We start from the raw sequence: 14,088 nt of genomic DNA, 5'->3' as shown, positions 1-14,088 counted from the left end.
TCTGACAGGAGGTACATGAAGTTGGGTTGCCTGTCTTTTGGTGATTGATAGTCAGTGCCTTGCTCCATTAATCCAGTGGTGCATGAATTATAAAATGGTGATATTCTATTCTAATTCTGCCATCCCTTCCTCTACTGTTAGCTGGAAAACTTCTATAAAGAGAAACTTCCCTTCATCAACAATGATAGAATTCATATAGGAAAAGCAGGATGAATGCTTGATTCTTTCCCTTTATTTACCAGTTTTTAAAATAATGGGTTGGTTCATTAATATCCTACAGTGATGATCCATTAGGGCTGTTTGTGTGTAGTTTTTTTTTGTTTTGTTTTGGTTTTTCGGGGTACCATTATGAACTCATGAATTTAAGCATAATTGGTGTTTTAAGATTTTAATGGGTTTTTTTTTTTTTTTGGTAGTTCCTTTTGTCCTTATCATTTGAAGGACTGAAATAATATGACTTCCTGTCCTTTCTTTCTCTGGCTTAGCAATGCACTCAGATATTCTGAAGCCTCAGGGAGGAAATAATCCTACATATGAACTGAGGATTGCATCTCCTACATGTGTGAAGGGGAAATCATGAAATAGCTCTCAAATGCCGGCTGACTGAGATACTCCTTGCAGTGTTATGGAGTCTTTAAGCGTGATTCCAAAGCAGTTAGAACTTGCAAGGCAGGGGAGGTTATTGGGAGGGTTATTAGGGAGGTATTGATTAGAATGTAGAGGCTGCTGTAACCAAACCCAAAGTAACAGTGACTTTAACAAGATAGATGATCTCTTCGTCTTGTAACAGCACAGGGATAAGCAGTCCATGGCTGGTGTGCTGGCCACACCGTACCAGGAACCCAGGCTTTTTCTGTCTTATCACTCTCCATTCTCGGGGTGGCACCCTCATCCATGTCATCCAAGATAGCTCCTGGATGGGAAAAAAGAGGAAGGAGAGCACGCCCTTTCCTTTAAGAGCATAACCCAGAAATCACATTTATCCCTTCAGCTAATACTTTATTGGCCAGAGTCTTGTCATGTGACCACACTGAGCCACAGAGGAGGCTGGGAAGTGTAGTTTTTAATATTTATATTACCCAGCCATGTGTACAGCTGAAACCTGCTACTGTGGAAGACATGAGAATGGATTTTGGGTCTTTGTGCAGGATAGGTATGATCATAATGAGAAAACAGCTGCAAAAGGAGGTTGGATATTTTGTATGACTTGATATTCCTAGCAGTTTCTTTATTCCACAAATATTTATTGAATCCATACTGTGTGCCAGTGAGGACATAGCAGCATGTGAAACAGAGTCTCTGCCTTCACGGAGCGTACTTCTTAGTCAGCGAAACAAACTGAAATAAGTATGTATTATAATGTCAGGTGGTAATACGTACTATAAAGAAAACCCAGGCCAGGTGTGGTGGCTCACGCCTGTAATCCCAGCACTTTGGGAGGCCAAGGCAGGCAGATCACTTGAGGTGAGTAGTTCAAGACCAGCCTAGCCAACATGGTGAAACCCCATCTCTACTTAAAATACAAAAATTAGCTGGGTGTGGTGGCGTGCACCTGTAATCCCAGCTACTAGGGAGACTGAGGCAGGAGAATCACTTGAACCCGGAAGGTGGAGGTTGCAGCGAGCCGCGATTGTACCACCGCACTCCAGCCTGGGTGACAGAGTGAGATTCTGTCTCAAAACAAAAACAAAAACAAAAACACCCAAACAAACAACAAAAGAAAACCTAAAACAGAATGAGGGCGAGGCCTTAAATGTCCAGTTATTGCCGATTTTCCCCAAATTCAGGAAACTCCTCTCCTGATGGTCAGTCCAGGAATCTCAAAACATTTTCTCATTAACTTTTCTCCTGAAGCAAGTCTTGTAGCTTCAGCACTACTGACATTTCGGGCTGGTTGATTCCCTGTTGTAAGGGGCTATCCTGAGTGTGGCCGGATGTGTAGCAGTGTTCCTGGCCTCGATGCACCAGATGCCAGTAGCACCCCAGATGTGACAATCAGAAACATCTGCAGATACTACCAAGTATCCCCTGGGGGGCAGAGTTGCCCCTGGTTAAGAACCACCATCTGAGGATTTAGTGTCCAGCTCTGGTAGAAGTAACAGCTTTATAATATTGAGTGTTGGCCACACCGTGTGTGTTTTGGGGAAGGAGCGTCCACTCTACAAAACGATTGTTACTGGTGGACTGGAGCATTCCTAGCACTCTGAGTGTGGGAAGCCACTGGAAACTAGTGTCTCCCCTCGGCACCGCCTGTTCCCTGGTGCAGCACCCAGGACGGGGGCCCCAGGGTCAGAAGATGTTGCTGAGTAGTTGGTGTCAAAGGAAGCTTGATTCTGAGCCTTGATTCTTCCTTGCTTGTGGCCTTGGGCGAGGCATGTGTGAAAAGTGACTTACGGACTGCCCAGTGCCCTGCAGGTACCAGGGAGGGCTGATGCTGTGATGCGGATGCCGCCTCCTTTGGCATTCAGCTGGTGGGCTGGCTGCCTCGAGGACTGCTCAGGGGGCATGTTGCTTGAGCATTTGCTTTTTTGGTTTGTTTCTTATCAACTGGTGTCCTTTCCTTCTTTGAACAGATATCCACTGAGCATGTCAAGTGAGCTAGGCTTGGTGCTAGGTGCTGGGACCTAGCAGTGAACCAAATGGATGGGGCCTCCCCGCTGGCAGAGCTTGCTCTGCAAGGGGAAGGCTGTTCATCAAATGTCAACCAGAAAATGATGAGAATTTCAGATGTGGGGGTGGAGACTAAGTGCTGCGTTCAACAAAGTGATGATGGGGACGGGCATAACTTCAGACGGGGTGGTCAGGACCAGCCTCTTTGAGGAAGTGACTTTGGGTTTGAGACTGGGAGGAAGAGAGAGGGGAGGGAATTCCAGGCAGAGGGAAGAGCAAGCATGCAGGGCAGAGCTGGGAGGAAACGTAGTTTGTGTGGAGGACACAGAGAGGTCTGGTGTGGCTGAGAGTAATGACTGCGGCGTCATGGAAAGGGAGGAGACAGGCCTTGCGGGTTGAGAGCTATGGATTTTATTTTGGGAGGAAGGGGAAGCTACTGGCAGGTGGAAGGTTGAAGTTTTGGAGGGAGTGTGTTTGCCTGACTGACAAGTACAGGAAATATTGTAATAATATGCTAATGATCCCTCCCCCTTACTGGGCACCGTGGAAGGCAGGGATGGTCATCTCTGCATCTTAGACGTGAAAGCACGCTGAGAAAAGGGAGGGATTTGTCTGAGGTTACAAAGCCAGAGGCACAAGCAGTGGGTGGTTAGAGGCACCTGTGTGTAAGAAGTGATTCTGAGTCCATGTGTAAAGAGAATAGGGCATTTATCCTGGGCTGCTCCCTCTGCCTTTTCACTCCCTCATCTGATGAAACTCCAGGAAACTGGCTTTTGCCCAAGACCCACTGATCTGACCTCCTCCTGGGCCCTCCATGTGGATTCCCTACAGGAACCTCACATTCAACCAGCACTAAAGTGAATTCCTGCTACTACCCCTACTGTCCCTCTGGCCCCCATGCTCAGCTCCCATCTGTTGCCTAAGGAACGTGGGGGTGTGGCCTTAGGTGAGTTACTGAATGCCTGTGACCTCAATTTCCCCATCTGCAAAATGGGGATATTAACAGTGCTGAGGTTTAAAGGAAATGATGTATGGGAAGTGAGTATAACCAGGTCAGCCACACAGCACTCCATAGAGAGCAGCTATCAGCTTCATCCTCTTCCTTGGCCTCATCTGTATCTGTCCAGGGCCGCAGCAATGTCTTCATCTCTGAACTTCGGACGTGCCAACCCCCCTTTAATATCTTCTCACCAGTTTTTGGTCCCCACAGAGTCTCTCCAAGATTTGAATGGACCCTTTATTCCAGACAGATCTAACACCCCTTCATCACAGCTTCCTGTGTGAGGGAACAGCCCCTTCAGTCAGTGGGAGTCCCAGGCGGGTGCTGTGCCCTACCCAGGCAAGGCGGGCAGGTCCTCTGAGTCCTCAGGGTCCTGGTCCGGTTCCTCTGTTTTCTCTCTGGACCATTTCAGAACCAATTCCCTCAACTATCTCTGGGATTTTTTTATTCTGAGACAGAGTCTTACTCTGTCTCTCAGACTAGAGAGCAGTGGTATGATCTCGGCTCACTGCAACCTCTGCCTCCAGGGTTCAAGCAATTCTCCTGCCTCAGCCTCCAGAGTGGCTGGGATTACAGGAGTGCGCCACCATGTCCGGCTAATTTTTGTATTTTTAGTAGAGACGGGGTCTCGCTGTGTTGGCTAGGCTGGTCTTGAACTCCTGACCTCAAGTGATCCACCCACCTCGGCCTCCCAAAGTGCTGGGATTACAGGCACGAGTCACCACACCTGGCAGCTATCTCTGGGATTTTTAAATTCCTACTGTTTTCTTTTTCGCTGGACTTCCTATTATCTGTTTGTGTTTGGTGCAGGATTGTTCCAGACCAGGGTCAGTTTTTCCTCCTGTGAGATTGACAACTTTTGCAAGAAAGAAAGGGAAAGGAGGAGGAGGAATGGAAGGAAGGGAGGCTGATAAAGTGTGGTATTGGTGAGAGGGTGTGAAACATGTCCTCTCAGTCCTTATTGGTGGGCATCTGCACGGGTAGAACCTCTTTTGAAGGACAATTTGGTGAAATTAACCCAAATTTAGATGCACACATCTTTTAATCCAGAATATCCCACTTCTAGAAATGTATCTTTAGAGGTGCTAGCCCAGCTGTGAGCCAGGCTGGCTGTTGATTCCATGTCACTGGTCCCCAGCCCTGCACAGTGTTCTCTGGCATGAAGCTTGGTGACTTCAGGAGCTCTTGGTTTTCCTGGATCCCCAGAGACAGGTGGTGGCCAACTTCCTCAGGAACCACGATAAGCCTCATCTGTCTTCAGGAAGCCGGGTCCATTCAGACACCTGCTGCATGTCGTGTGTGGGATGTTGACTCCAGCCTTGTCTATAGTAGCAGGAGACTAGAAACAGGCTAAATATCTGTTAATAAGATGCAGGCACACAAGGAAATACTGAGCAAGAGTAGAAGGGAGACTTTCTCTTGATTGTGTTTTCTTTAGAGTGGTTTTTGTTTTTGTTTTTTTTGACACAGGGTCTCACTCTGCCACTCAGGCTGGAGTGCCATGGTAAGATCATGGCTCACTGCAGCCTCAAACTCCCAGGCCCAAGTGATCCTCCCATCTCAGCTCCCCAGGTAGCTGGGATTACCAGCATGTGCCACCACACCCGGCTAATTATTTTTTGTAGAGATGGGGTCTCACTGTGTTGCCCAGGCTGGTCTCAAAACTCCTGAGCTCAAGGAATCCACCAACTTTGGCCTCCCAAAGTGCTGGGATTACAAGCATTAGCAACCACGCTCAGCCCCCTAGGACAGAATTTTTAAAAAGAAAGGGGCAGATTTCAGGTCCTAGAAGTGACCCCGGAGGCTAGAGTGAAAATGAGGATTTAGAAACAGAAACCTTTCTGTTCTGGTTGGGGCTGTGTTTCCGGCTGTGTGTATGCATGATGAGCCTCGCCCACCCCTCAGCTGTGAGGGGAGGCTGACACGTGGCTGTGCTGAGGCTTTCTTGCCTCTAAACCTTTGCCCATGCCTTAACCACTGCCTGGAAATCCATCCCTGCTCTCCTGTGATTTTTTTTTTTTTTTTTTTTTTTTTTAAGACAGAGTCTCGCTTTGTTGCCCATGCTAGAGTGCAGTGGCACAATCTCTGCTCACTGCAAGCTCTGCCTCCTGGGTTCAATCGATTCTCCTGCCTCAGCCTCCCAAGTAGCTGGGATTGCAGGTGTACGCCACCTCACCTGGCTAATTTTTGTATTTTTAGTAGAGATGGGGTTTTGCCATGTTGACCAGGCTGGTCTCGAACTCCTGACATCTGGTGATCCACCCACCTCGGCCTCCCAAAGTGCTGGGATTACAGGCGTGAGCCACCGTGCCCGGCTCTCTGCTGTGACTTTTGAAACCTGGCCAGCGTTCCAAGGCGCTGACAATGTCTCCGCTCTGCACCTGGAGGGTTTCTCGCTTGCCTTGAAGTCCTGGAAATGAACATGGTCTCTTTCAGGTGTTTCGTTTATTTATTTTTCTCTCTCGCTCACGTTCGAGTCTGTGGGTGGTGAGCACAAATGCTATGACTTGTCCACACTGCCGACTGCTCCTGGGCTGGCTTTGCACGTGGGAGGCCCTAGACAACATTTGCTGATGTCCACCCTTTGCTCAAAGACCTGGCTCAGCTTCCTGCATAAAAGATGCTCACCCAATATTCGTGGAATCGAATGAATAACCAGGCATGAAATAGAGAACCGAGACTGCCTGGGTTTAAAATGATTTAAAACTATTTGTCATAAAAGAACAATAATAATAATAGCAGCTCATGCTTAGATGTTTACTGTTTACCAGACATTCTTGTAAGACTTTGCTGCATTAGCTCAGTTAACCCTCACAGCAGCCCCATGAGGCATTTTATAGATGAGGGAACTAGCCCAGGGAGGTTAAGTAACTGGTCCAAAGCAAGTGAGTACATTTGTATATGTTCTTTTTTTTTAATTATAAATTTTTTATTTAATATTTTTGGAGGGGACAGGGTCTTGCCCTGTTACTGAGGCTGCAGTGCACTGGTGCCATCGTGGCTCACTGCAGCCTTGAACTCCTAGGCTCAAGCAATCCTCCCACCTCAGCCTCCTGGGTGGCTGGGACTGTAGGCATGCACCACCACTCCTGGCTGTTTCTTCTTAATTTTGTAAAGACAGGATTTCACTATGTTGCCCAGGCTCATCTTGAACTCCTGGCCTGAAGCAGTCCTCCCAGCTCAGTCTCCCAAAGTGCTAGGATTACAGTATGAGTCACCACACCCCACCTCTTTAGGTTTTTTTGAAAAAAGATGCTGTATGTGTTTTGGGGAGTTCAGGAGTGCAAATAGAAACCTCTGGCAACTGCTAACAAGACTTGCCAGTGAATAAACCCTGAGGAGGCAGATTGTCCTGGGCCAGGAATCACGCTGTTATCTCCCGTCAGCAGGATGGCTTTGGAACTCAGGGCCCTCTCAGTGCCACACAGTCCAGCCGCAGAGGGCACAGTGGATCGACAGAGGCAGATGCTTGGGGGACTCCACAGGCCAGGCCAGGGCATGACCTCAAAAATGTGCTGGCCACTGGGCCCGTGAGAAAATCGATTTCTCACCTCCAACCAGCAGCGCTGCCCAGCACCGGGTCATCCTGCAGTTGTTGTGACAGCAAACCCAAGTGCCATGGAAAGGATTGTGAAACCCGGGAGCTGGCTGCCTGGACAGCAGGACACTGCGCTTGGCTCCATGTGCTGGGGGCGGGGGCAGGGGCGGGGGAGGGCCGAGGTCGGTGGGGCTGGGTGGGGGGCGGGGGTGCAGCCTCATCCTGCTTTTCTCCCCCTCCTGTGTGCCTTGTCGTTCTGTTGTGCTTGGCACCAGCTTGTTTTGGACACAGAAGCACTCCTTTTGCAGGGGAGACCCGCGAGATCGCACCCCCTTTGCATGCCAATTGTCTGGCCCAGCTGGCATGCACCCCTGTTCTGAGGGCTGCGTTCCAACTCCCTCCTCCTCCCGAAGATAGCATCCCCATGGACCCAGCTGGCAGAGAGTATGAGGTGGCCAGGGACGCCCAGGAATTGGGCATGTGAGCCGGCCAGGGCTTCCCTCTCTAAACAGCAGCAGTGTTTGCATCCTGGCCTGGCCAGGGTGCTCCAGACCGGGCCAGCGGGGCCTCCCTCCTGCTGTGGTTACAGGCTGTTTCTGGGGGTGGAAAACAGAAACCAGCTCTGTGTTTTCCAGGCTGCCAGGGTTCTGAGAAATTCATGCCTCAGCCCAGGAACTGGAACTCCCTGCTCCTGCCCACCCCCTGGCCCGTTTGGAGAAGGGGGCAGCAGCTCTCGGCATGCTAGTTTCCTGTTCTGTTCCGATTAGGGAGAAGGTTCTGAGGATGGCCTTGTGACTCAGAATGCAGACGGCTTGGCTCCATCTAAGAGGGCCACCCCTTTTGGTCACAGGCCCCTTCCCCAGTCCAATCACCCCCAGCTGTGTGATGCCAGAGTGTGCCAGTCTTGGGGGCTCACCCCAAAATGGGCTCTGGCCAGGCCTATCCTGGAAAGAATGTCCTGAATTCAAACTAGATCTTACAGCCCTTGGTTTCTTCTTATCAGAGTTCTTAGCTGTTCAGGGTCCCTTCTGTGAGGCTGGAAGGGGAGCTGGAAGGAAATCAATCAAGTAAATTCCTGCTGGGTGGGTGTGACAAATGGGGTTAGGGCCCCCTCCTGTGGGGTCCTTGAATTTCAAAGAGGGGCTCGCTCACCCTCATGGGGCTCTTAATAGTGATGGTTTTCTCACTGAGGTTGGGACCTCTGTTTTGGAAAGTTTGGCATCCTGGCCCAAATTTCTTGCACTTTGGTCAGTTCCACTCAACACATCTACAGAGTGCCTACTGTGTGCCAGGCAGAAAACAAGTCAAAGAGCATTGCTTCGGGCCAAGTGTGGTGGCTCACACCTGGAATTTCAGCACTTTGGGAGGCCAAGGCAGGTGGATCACTTGAGGTCAGGAGTGCAAGACCAGCCTGGCCAACATGGTGAAACCTTGTCTCTACTAAAATTACAAAAATTAGCTGTGTGTGGTGGCACACGCCTGTAATCCCAGCTACTCGGGAGGCTGGGGCAGGAGAATCGCTTGAACCCAGGAGGCAGAGGTTGCAGTGAACCGAGATCGTGCCACTGCACACCAGCCTGGGAGAAAGAGCAAGACTCCGTCTCAAAAAAAAAAAAAAAGACAATTGCATTGTTTCAGGACCTTGCACTGTGGTTTGTAGTGTGGCCAGGTGTAGTTATACTCTGTGTGTGGTGGGGGGTGGTAGGGCATTGATAAAGAACACTGGGGCTAGTATGGGCAGGAGAAATAATTAGGTTTAATCAGGTCCTCCTTGAATTTCAGTGGTTAACTCAGGTCACTTTAGGCTGAAGAAAAGCTTCTGTCTTTACTATTAAATGAAATGTTATCAGGAAGGCAGGAATCCAGGGTAGGCCCTGGAGCCAGAACTTCTGGATGTAAAGCATTGCTTGGCCACGTGCTGGCTGTGTAACTCTGAGTGAGGCCCTTCGCCTCACTGAGCCTTGATTTACTGAACTGCAAAATGAGATAAATCATGATAACACTTACCTCATGGGTCATTGTGAACATTGGGTGGGTTAGTACATGTAGACTGCTTAGAACAAGGCCTGGCACAGAGTAAATACCCAGTAGATACCAAATACCACCACTGCCACCACTATCATTATTACCATCACCATTGTCATCTATCAACACCTGCTCCCAGCCAGGTAAATTGGTAGGTGCTGGGTGAATGAAGTGAGGTTCCTGCTCTGTGGTTCTTACGGTCTAGTAAGAAAGAAGAAACACTAGGAAGAAATAGATTTCAGCTGGTGACACATGCCATGAAGAAAAGAAACAGGGTGCTGGGGGAGAGAAGACTTTAGACAGGGGTCATCAAGGAAGGCCTCTCTGAGAGGTGACACTCCTGCCCTAAGTGTGTTAGAATGCTCTCTAGATGTGCCAGGATGCGCAAAAATACCAGCTTTTATATGGTGGGTGCAAAGGAGACCTGTCTCCTTTTGTCTTCTTTCTCTCCAAATAATCCTTTCCCCACCGCCTTCCTTCCTCCCTCCTTCATTACCTTCTTCTCTCTGCCTCCCTTTCTCGCCCTCTCTTCCTTTCCTTTCCTTTAAATAGTAAATTGCTTTTATTAAATGCATATAAATATGTTTAAAATATGACAACACAAACACATACTGTGTACTTACCCCTCCCCCTAACCTTAAAGAACAATAGGATAGTCATTTCCTCTGAGCTCTTCTGTGTAGAAAATGTTTTCTGGCAAATCTTTCAGTTACATTTCTCTAAAAGATGACTTTGAAAAAACAGTTTTCCCCTGATATTGTTATCACATCTAAAAATGAAGAATTCTTTAATATTATCAAACTCAATGTTCAAATTCTCAATTGTCTCATAAATGTCCTAATATTTCTTTTTTCTTGAGACGGAGTCTCGCTCTGTTGCCCAGGCTGGAGGGCAATGGTGCGATCTTGGCTCACTGCAAGCTCCACCTCCTGGATTCACGCCATTCTCCTGCCTTAGCCTCCCGGGTAGCTGGGACTACAGGCGCCCGCCACCTGGCTAATGTTTTGTATTTTTAGTAGAGACGGGGTTTCACCATGTTAGCCAGGATGGTCTCAATCTCCTGACCTTGTGATCCACTCGCCTCGGCCTCCCATAGTGCTGGGATTACAGGCGTGAGCCACCGTGCCCGGCCATATTTCTTTTTTTAAAAGTTTGTTTGACTCTGGACTCAAGGAGGGACCAGATATTGTGGTTGTTTGAAATGTCTTTTCAGTTTCTTTCGTTTTCTCATACCCCACATTCATCTGTTCTCTTTGCCATCTTTGTACTGAAGAAACCAGTTTTTCCTGTAGAATTTTCTGTAGTCTGGGTTTTGCAGGTTGCAGTCCCATACTGTCGTCTGATGCGTGGCTCTGTCCTTGGTGTTTCCTATAAGTTGGCAGTCAAATCTGGAGGCTTAATCCAATTCAACTTCAATGCTTTTGGCAAGACTGTCCCATCAGTGTGGCGTGTTCCTCCATCAGGAGGCAGGTGGGTCTGGTCGGCTCATCTCTGATGTTCACAGCCATGATGCTCAGTGATTCTGGATACAATTTCCAACACATCATCTTCATTCACACCTTAGCATAATTGCTACCCTGCATTTTGTGTTTGCCACTTCCTTTTCATTTTCTTTGTATATTTCACTCATTGTCTTTGCATTAGCTGTAATTCTTTCCTTTTCTCTGCTGCATAATATTCCATGGTAAAGCCTATTTACCCATTCTGCTGATGGTGGGCATTTGATTGTTTCCGGATTTTTCCTCTTTCTGGCTACAGGACTTTCTGTAGGGTTATCCTGACAAGCGGAGTTGCTTGGTTACAGGTTGTACACACTTCCAACTTTAGCAGACAATACCAAATTGTCTTCTGAAGCAGTTGTACCAGTTTACACTCCCATCAGCAACACATGTGTAATTCATTGCTCTACAACCTCACAAAGTTTGATACTGTCAGATAAATTTTTTCACTTAGCTGGTACACGTAAAATGGTATCTTTCAATGAACAGAAAATATTCATGTGGTTAAATTTATTTTCTGAAAGGTGTAAGTTTTCTGGGTGTAGTTTAGGATGATGTGTCATCAGGTCACTCAGGAGCTTGTTAGAAATGCAAATTTCTACCTCCACTCCAGTCCTGCTGAATTAGAAACGCTGTGGCTGGGGCCCACAGTCTGTGCTTTTACAAGCTTTCCAGCTGATTCGGAGGTTCCCGCCAGTTTAAAGCAGTGGGTCAGAAAATCTTTCTCTACTTTGATGTCACAAAGATTCTCTTAATAGTGTCTTCCAAACTCATTGCAGTCTTACCTTGTACCCTTGGGTCAGTAATCCATCTGGAGTTGATTTTTGTGTCCAATATGAGGGAAGGTTCTAATTTCACTGTTTGTTATATGGATAACTAGTTATCAGCAACCACCTATTCAAAAGATGTCATCTGTTGGTGTTATAAGTGTGGGCCTCTTGCTGGGCTCTGGCTTTGTTGCGTAAGTCAGTTTTTGTCTGTGTCTAGCCAATAACATGCTGTCTTTTTTATGAAATTGACAATAATTGGCTGTATCTGTAGGGGTATGATACATACTGTCTTTATTGCAACAGCTCTGTAGAAATGCTTAATTTCTGGCAGGTCTAGTCCCAGCTTGTTGTCCCTCAGAAGCATCTTGGCTGTTTGTGGCCCCTGGAGCCAGCTTGTCGGGTGCCGCAGAGTCACATTGAATTTGAAATCTTGTTTATATTCTTGAATCTGTAGCTCAATGAGGGAAAAATGAACATTGTATTGATTTTTTTTTTTAATTTTATGAGACAGAGTCTCGCTCTGTCACACAGGCTGGAGTGCAGTGGCATGATCTCAGCTCACTTCGACCTCTGCCTCCTGGGTTCAAGTGATTCTCCTGTCTCAGCCTCCTGAGTAGCTAGAACTATAGGTGCATGCCACCATGCCCAGCTAATTTTTTTTTTTTTTTTCTGGAGATAGTCTTACGCTGTTGCCTGGGCTGGAGTGCAATGGCGTGTTCTCGGCTCAATGCAGCCTCCGCCTCCTGGGTTCATGGGATTCTCCTGCCTCAGCCTCCCGAGTAGCTGGGATTACAGGCACACACAGCCACACCTGACAGATTTTTTTATTTTTAGTAGAGATGGGGTTTCACTATGTTGGCCAGGCTGGTCTTGAACTCCTGACCTCAAGTGATCTGCCTGCCTTGGCCTCCCAAAGTACTGGGATTATAGGCATGAGCCACCACACCTGGCCAGTACTGAATTTTTATGGTGTTTTTCAAAGCCTGCTAAAAGTCGTCTTTCATACTAGAAATAAAGAGCCACTTCCCATGAGGCTCACTGTCCTTCCCAGCTTACTGACCCTGCCGCATGGGTTTGAAATGCTTGAGAAACTGGCTTTGGCCCTGTGGTCCACCTCTCCCTCCCCATGGACACTCAGTGGCCTGAGCGGATGGATGCCCAGGGTTGGGCCATGGAGGGCTTTAGTTAGAAGGCTGGCCCTCCTGTCTCTAAATGGCTCAGGTTTCCTGAGGAGCTGCTGCTCTTCAAACCTGCTCTTGCTACAGTCTTTTCATGGGCAATTTCTAGCTATGTCCTAGTTGGCATATGAAATAAGCTGGGGATGGAGATAGTCACAAATGGAGAAACAATTTCTCCTTCTTTAATTGGACCAAGTGGAAAATGAAGGCTTAGGGTTCCAGACTCCACAGTTGTCGTCCTGACCCTGTTTGCTCAGCAGTTAAATAAGCCTACCAAATGCCAAGCACGGGGCTGGGTGCCCTAGGGGCTGTGGGCCTCTGCAACTTTGGGGCCAGGATTTCACTAGTTAGATGGGGAGATGGGGTGCCAGGCAGGAGTGCAGCATGAGCAAGAGCTCAGAGGCACTGTCTCCTCCTTTGTGACCATGAAACGTGATCCCCAGTTTCCTTGGAATCTGTCTACAGAGCTGAGGACTAGAGCACCTGATGTCCACAAGATGAAGTCAGCACTGGGTTGCCAGTACCCAGAAGCCATAGTTGGTTCATTTATTTGTCCGTTCTTTTGTTAAATCATTCATCCAACAGCCATTTACTGCTCACTGCTGGGGTAACACAGTGAAGAGGCTCAAAGTCCTGGCCCTCCTGGAGCTTGCAGTTTAAACATATAAATGATAAAACCAGGCGTGCCAAGTGCTCTGACAGAAGAGAAAGCAGACTGGGGGGACAGGGCATGATGGGGTGGCATGGTGGCCTGCTTGCCGTTCCAGTAAGGGTAGCACCTCAAAGGAGGTGGCATTTGAGAAGAGGTCTCATCAAGAGAGCCCTACAAATGTCTAAGGCAAGAGCAGCAGCCTAGGTAGAGAGAACAGCAGGTGCAAAGGCCCTGGGGTATGAGCAGGCTTGGTGTGATTAGTGTATAGTAAGGAAGACTGTGGACTAGGGGAGAGTGAGGGAGAGAAGCAGATCATCTTCAGTCTTAAAGGCCAAGTGGGATCCCTGGGTCCTGACAGTGGGTGGGTGCTGGCAGGCGGCTAGGGAGAGTCGATCAGTGGATCAGGTGGCTAGAGAGAGTCTTTGCCGATGGAATTCCGATGAGGTGGCTAGCAAGTGGGCGTAACACCCAGGCTCCTGCCACCCTCGGGAGTGACCTGAATTTCCCTTTCAGACAGGCCCCGCTGTGGAACCAAGATGTTACACCCTCTCTAGAGAGGATGGCTGCAGATGCCCCTAGGCCCAAAGCCAGAGTCAGACTGATACTACAGGAAGGCCTGGGCGAGGTCTAGAAACCCCAGTTGCTGGTGGGTTTGTTGGAAGTGAGCCTACGTTTTCCCCTTCTGCCAGAGAACATTGCCAATGGAAGCAAGCTGGGGCACCTCCAGTCATTCCTCTCTGCAGCCCAGGCCTTGGCTTTAACTCTTGTAATACACCAGCACCATTTCACCTTTTAGATGTGTATCGGGCTTGGCAT

General features: G+C 48.4%; 1 protein-coding gene and 1 long non-coding RNA gene across 11 annotated transcripts in view; one reads left to right on the top strand and one right to left on the bottom strand.

Annotated features, from left to right (window-relative positions):
* NFATC2 (nuclear factor of activated T cells 2) overlaps positions 1-14,088 on the top strand; it is a 176,596-nt gene that overhangs the window by 143,260 nt on the left and 19,248 nt on the right. The gene's annotated exons all lie outside the window — the stretch shown is intronic.
* LOC123567155 (uncharacterized) overlaps positions 10,488-14,088 on the bottom strand; it is a 43,166-nt gene continuing 39,565 nt past the window's right edge. The window contains exon 3 of the long non-coding RNA XR_006689939.3: positions 10,488-11,890. This is a non-coding gene — a long non-coding RNA (uncharacterized lncRNA). The remainder of the gene's footprint in view (positions 11,891-14,088) is intronic.

The sequence above is a fragment of the Macaca fascicularis genome, chromosome 10 (genome assembly GCF_037993035.2).
Source record: "Macaca fascicularis isolate 582-1 chromosome 10, T2T-MFA8v1.1".
Lineage (NCBI taxonomy): Eukaryota > Metazoa > Chordata > Mammalia > Primates > Cercopithecidae > Macaca > Macaca fascicularis.
This window is presented reverse-complemented; position numbering and strand designations above follow the sequence as displayed.